A 7,023-nucleotide genomic window follows, 5' to 3' on the forward strand; every position below is an offset into this window, starting at 1 on the left:
TGTGTTTTCGACGTATGCGATCGTCATCCTGAAAATTGGTCGGCAATACAATATGTACTTTTATTTGGACATACATACCAGCATTATATCCACATAGTTTGGTTCATCTTCATGTCCTCCAGGACGCTGTGGATTACAGCAGTATCAAGGAGTCGAGCCCATTTTCGGACACATGAAAAATGCTTGAACTTAATATTTTCAACACATTTCATTGTTCTTCGTCGGTACATATTGCATAAATTGCTAAAACTTAATTCATATTATATCTAATAAAGGCCTCAACAATGACATAAGATGCCTAAATAATGGTTTGAGAGGGTCATATCAGCGCAAAATACAGCAGTAACTGGCCACCAAAACATGTTCCAGATTACTGATGATGTCTTCTGTAGACGTATGCCGTCGGCATTCTTCAGATCCGCCGGCAATGTTGCATATACTCTCATTTGAACATATGCACAAGCAATATATTAACATGGTTTTATTTATCCCCAAGTCCTTCAGGAAGCTGTGAATTACAGCAGTAACAAGGATTCGAGCCCATTTTTGAACATCTGAAAAATGCTCAAAATTACGATTTTCAACGGATTTTACCGTTCTTCGCAGGAATATAAAGCATAAACTGCTAAAACTTATTTTATTTTGTAACAGAGACTTCATTAATGTCATTAGGAGACCGGATCGTGTTTCATGTGCATCGTTTCGGCGCAGAATACAGCAGCATCTAAGCACCAAAATATGTTTCAATTTTGTGATGAGGCGTACTTTCGACGTATGCCGTCAGCATCCTGAAAATCGGTCGGCAATGCAATATGTCACTTTTATTTGGACATGCATACCAGCAATATATCCACATAGTTTGATTTATCCTCAAGTCCTCAAGAACGCTGTGAATTACAGCAGTAACAAGGATTCGAGCCCATTTTCGGACACATAAAAATTGCTTAAAATCAAGATTTTTAATGCATTTCACTGTTCTTCGTCAGCACATTTTGCATAAATTGCTGTAACTAAATCACTTCATATATTATGAAAGTCTCAACGATGAACTAAGTTGCCTAAATATTGGCCTAAGAGCATCGTTTCGGCGCAGAATACTGCAGTAACTGAGCACCAAAACGTGTTTCGGTTTCATGATGAGGTCTTCTTTGGACGTATGCCGTTGGCATCCTGGAACACCGTCGGCAATGAAATATATACTATCGTTTGGATATACATAGCAGAAATATATCCACATGTATTTATTATGCCCCCCCCCCCCACCCCCCCACTTTCGAAGAAGGAAGGGTATATTGTTTTGCAGATGTCGGTCGGTCGGAAGGTCTGTAGGTCGGTCGGTCGGTCTGTCGGTCGGTCGGAATGTAGACCAATCCGTTTCCGGATGATAACTCAAGAACGCTTGGGCCTAGGATCATGAAAGTTGATAGAAAGGATGGTCATCACCAGCAGATGACTCCTATTGATTTTGAGGTCTGTATGTCAAAGGTCAACGTCACAGTGACCCTGAATAGTAAAACGGTTTCCGGATGATAACTCAAGAACACTTGGGCCTAGGATTATGAAAGTTGATAGGCAGGTTGGTAATGACCAGCAAATGACCCCTATTGATCTTGAGGTCAGTATGTTAGAGGTCAAGGCCACAGTGACCAGGAACAGTAAAACGGTTTCCGGATGATAACTCAAGAATGCTTAAGCCTAGGGTCATGAAAATTGATAGGGAGTTTGGTCATGACAAGAAAATGATCCCTATTGATTTTGAGGTCAGTATGTCAAAGGTCGAAGTCACAGTGACCAGGAACAATAAAATGGTTTCCAGGCAATAACTCAAGAACGCTTGGACCTAGTGTCAGGAAAATTGATAGTTAGGTTGGCCATGACCAGCAGATGACCCCTATTGATTTTGATGTCATTAGGTCAAAGGTCAAGGTCGCATTGGCAAGGAACAGTTAAACGTTTTCTGATCATATCCAAAACCATAGGGTGTAAGGCTTTGATATTTGGTATGTAGCAAAATCTAGTGATCCTCTATGAAGATTGTTCAGATTATTTCCCTGGGAACAAATATGGCCCCACCCTGGGGGTCACATGGTTTATATAGACTTATATAGGAAACAAACTTTGAAAAACCTCTTGTCCAAAACCACAGGGTATAGGGCTTTGGTATTTTGTATATGACATCATCTAGTGGTCCTCTACTAAGATTGTTTAAATTATTCCCCTAGGGTCAAATATGGCTCCGCCCTGGGGGTCACATGGTTTATATAGACTTATATAGGGAAAAACTTCGAAAATCTTCTTGTCCAAACCACAAAGACTATGGCTTTGATATTTTGTAATGTAGCATCATTTAGTGGTTCTCTACCAAGTTTGTTCAAATTATCCCTCTAGGGTAAAATATCACACGGCCCCAGGGGTCATATAGTTCATATAGAGTTAAAAAGGGAAAAACCTAGAATCTTCATGTCCATAACTTACATCATTCAAATTTGGACCACATGTATATTTTTGAGTGGCAAGATGAACCTTGACATGAGTTGACCTTGATCTTGACCTAGTGACCTACTTTCACATTTCTGTAGCTACAGCCTTCAAATTTGGACCACATGCACAAGTTTGTGTACCGAAAAAAAACTTTGACCTTGTTATTGCCCTAGTGACCTACTTTCACATTTTTGAAGGTACAGGCTTCAAATTTGGACCACATGCATAGTTTTTTGTTCCAAAATAAAATTTGACCTTGATTTTGACCTAGTGACCTACTTTCACATTTCTCAAGCTATAGCCTTCAAATTCGAACCACAAGCATAGTTTTGTGTACTGAAATGAACTTTCATCTTGAGATTGACCTAGTGACCTACTTTCACATTTCTGAAGGTACAGGTTTCAAATTTTGAACACTTGCATAGTTTTGTCTTCTGAAATAAAATTTGACCTTGATTTTGACCTAGTGACCTACTTTCACATTTCTCAAGCTACAGCCTTCAAATTTGGACCGAGTGCATAGTTTTGTGTTCTTAAAATTTGGAACATTGGAAAATGGCTCAGTGGATGGCGCCAAGATCACTCTGTAATCTCTTGTTAGGTTAATAGGTTAAAGGTCAAGGTCAGATTAAACCAGAATGGTAGAACTTTAATTTACAGTGAGGATATAATTTCTGTTCCTTGTGTAATTACTGAATGCATCAAGGGGGCATTTCGTGTTCGACCAGCTCTTGTTTATCCTCTAGCCCACCTTGGTGCTGTGATTTACAACAGTAATAAGGATTCGAGCCCATTTTTTGGCAACTTGAAAAATGCTTGAAATTACGATTTTTAACACGTTACACTGTTCGACGTCGGCAAATTATGCATAAATTGCTGAAACGAAAACCATCTTATATCTCACAAAGGCCCTAATGATGACTTAAGATGACCAAATGTTGTCTTAAGGGCATTGTTTCGGAGCAGAAAACAGCAGTAACTGACCGCCAAAGCATGTTCCAATTTCGTGATGTGGTATTCTTTGGACGTATGCCGTCGTTATAATTAATATCCGTCGGCAATGAAATATATACTTTTATTTGGACATACATACCAGTAATATATCCACCTTGATTGATTCATCCTCAAGTCCTCTTGGACGCTGAGAATAACAGCAGTAACAAGGAATCGAGTCCATTTCCGTACACCTATAAAATGCTCTAAATTCAGATTTTCCGGACATTTCACCATTCTTTGTCGGAACATTATGCATAAAGTGCTGAAACTGAATGCATTTCGTACCTTATAAAGACCCCAACAATGACCTAAGATGACCAAACATTGGCTTAAAGGCATCGTTTTGGTGCAGAATAAAGCATTAACTGAGTATGAAAACATGTTCTAATTTCGCGATGAGGCTTTCTTTGGACGTATGCCGTCGGCATCTGGAATATCCGTCGGCTATGTTAAATGTACTTTTACTTTTACATAGATACCAACCGTATATCAACATGTTTCATTCATCCCAAAATCCCACTGGACGCTGTGAATTACATCAGTAATAAAGATTTGAGTCCATTTCGGACATCAAAAAATATGATGCCATTGGTATCCTGAACATCCGCCGGCAATGTAATATGTAGGACTTTTTGAACAAACATACCAACAATATATCGATATCGTGAAATGCATCCTAAAGCCTGCATAAAAGTTGTGAATAACAGCAACAAGATGGCTTGAAGCCCGTTTCCTGAGACACAAAAAGACAAAGAAATATTATAAAAAGTACAGCTTTGAAAATGTTTCGATGGCCAATAATGCATAAATTGACAAAATTGACATTAAATTATACTTTGCACAACTTCCAACCACTGTTGTTACTGCTATAACTTCCAATAGTAGCATCAGTAATATTGTTGTTGCTAAAACTGCCAACAGTAACAGCAGTAATACTGTTGTTACTGCTATAACGTTCCGGCAGTAACAGCAGTATTACTGATAAAATTACTGCTACAACGTTATAGCAGTAATAGCAGTAATAGCAGTAATACTGCTGTTAATGTTCTACTGCTAACTTCCCGCTGGTGTGTTATACACTGAACACAGATGTTTAGTACAAGTGTTCTGTGAACGATTGGAACGCTTGATTTGAACGCCATCATTCAATATTAGATCGCCTTCCAAGAAAAGTCTAGACATATTTTACTGTTTTAGTTTTATTGAACTAGGGGTAAGTGATTTTACCGATATATTGTTAATTGAAGTTTCAGTGAATGCATAAAATGAAATAACTAGATCTATATAAAAACATTGACAGGAAATTTTATATGAACAGGGGCGTTCATTGCATGTTCTATCTGAGAACGCCGGTGTTATGTCTAAAAATAGAATTTTTCAAGAAAGCGTCTATCAGTACCGTGAGTACGTCATTAACAAGCGTCTCAAGTTTGGCGGAAACAGGAAACTGGAAGGATAATCCGGAATAATTTGTTATGAAGTAATTTTTCTGCTATTTGCATATCTTCTTAGCTTGAATACTTTGTTCACAATTCATATTTAAGTTCCACCCGCCAGATCTATAGTGTTTACTAGATAGATATTCCATGTAAATTCAAACAGACAGCACTTAGATCTATGTTGTTGTTGTCGTTGTATTGCAAATGCTGAACTAAAGAACATGAAATACTTTAACTTTTATTCTAGGTCACATCTTGAGCAGGTGCAATTGGCTGCTTATTCAAACAGTGAAACTGTCTGATAGCACTACATAAAGCGTATAAAGAACAAAAGTTGAAACAAAGTATGATCGGAAAAGAAGGGCATATGTCATTTCCAGACTACTAAAGTGATCACTGAGGTTTGGTTGTTAAAGTTAGATGATATTTCTGTTCTGTTAAACAAACAAGTACGCTAGAATCATTGAACAATACTCTCATTAAGTGCTAGTATGATTTTCTGAACATTTAGCTGGGACTTGAACCTGCTCTTATTAAACAGTGCCTGGCCTTTGGAAGTTTGAGTTGAATTACTGATTTTCATGAATAAGGTGTATGATATTTTACATCAGCATATATACCTAATTTTAACATAACGCATTATTTCGCATTTAATAGGTTTATACAACATTCAAATATCCATCTCTGTACCTATTTTAAAACAGCAGATAGTTTTATTAATGCTCCAATATTGAGAAATTTAAATGCTGTTTATATAATGAAATCCATTTTTCTTTTACCAGGTTGTTAAAGAACAGGACTTTGAGGTCATATTGGAGGTAAAAGAAAACACTCCTCAAAAATTAGTGATATTCACCAGAAATGACAAAGCAGAGACAGCCTATTTAGTAGGAAATTGTACTGCCACTAGGTGCAATAGGGAGAGTACAGTGTTATTTGCAGTTCAGTTATTTGCAACATTCTGTGTTTTCAACATTGAATACCATTCTTAAGCAATGTCTTTAGGATTCTTGCAGCAGTTTGTATTTGAAGAACAGTATACAAATGAAAGTTAAGAAAATCATTTTTTTTCTGTGAGAAGTATAGAATAGTATCTAAATAAATGAGTTAATGGTTAAGGTATTGGGAGGATAATAAAACTAGCAGTCACTCTTTCTTCTGAAATATCATTCTGGTTTGTATTTTGCTGAACTCAAATGCAGCAGTTCAAGATAGAGAATAGTTTTCAGTAATGCTAATACCACTGGTCTCATCTGAGCAGATAGATTGACATTTTTCAAATAATATTACTGGGTTATTCAAAATAGTGTTTTTGGTACTGAGCAGGGACATATTTTACAAAATGGACTTATTGTTACTGAACAAGTTGATTGACATTCTCAAAATGTTACTATTAGGTCTGACAAGTTGGTATTTTCTAAATGCAGTTGGGACTGAGCAGGTTTTTAACTTTTTACAAATGAAATTGTAATATATATATTATTGCATATTACAGTAATTCACAAATAAATGTGTACTTTCTTATGTTTTGAGCTGTATGCAAGAATAAAATGGTAGTATATCTTTCTATATTATTGTATAAGTCTGTCAAGGTTATGTCTGATCGAAATGTTGTAACTAGTATTTCCAACCTTTCCTGATTTATTGGTTTTGGGAAAAAGTCATAGTCATGTGCCAGTGTCTTTTTGTTCAACCAATATCCTGAATTTTTCTTAAGTACCATTTTATCTTTGAAATTTGGATTATGACCATCGTCTATTTGCAGGAGTACAAAATTCTGTCAATATTTTTTCATTATGGTAATTTTTACACAGTTTCTAAATTGTTTAGGACAGGGAACACTTTTACAGGAAATTATGTCCAAAGCATAATATTTTCTTTTATGTTTTTTATGACAGTTTTTTTCAGGTAAAATACAACTAAAGAACACTATACATGTACATAAAAAGCTTGTAAAATAGTCAGATTAAGTAGTTGCACATGATGTTGGTAGTTTTTCTTCAAAATGTTTTTTGAAATAAAGTTTTTTTTTCAGCAGTAAATGTTATTATGTATAACAAATATCCTTAGAAAAACCTGTCTCTTATCCAGTGTACAAAACTGAATG

The sequence above is a fragment of the Mercenaria mercenaria genome, chromosome 1, assembly GCF_021730395.1.
Source record: "Mercenaria mercenaria strain notata chromosome 1, MADL_Memer_1, whole genome shotgun sequence".
NCBI lineage: Eukaryota > Metazoa > Mollusca > Bivalvia > Venerida > Veneridae > Mercenaria > Mercenaria mercenaria.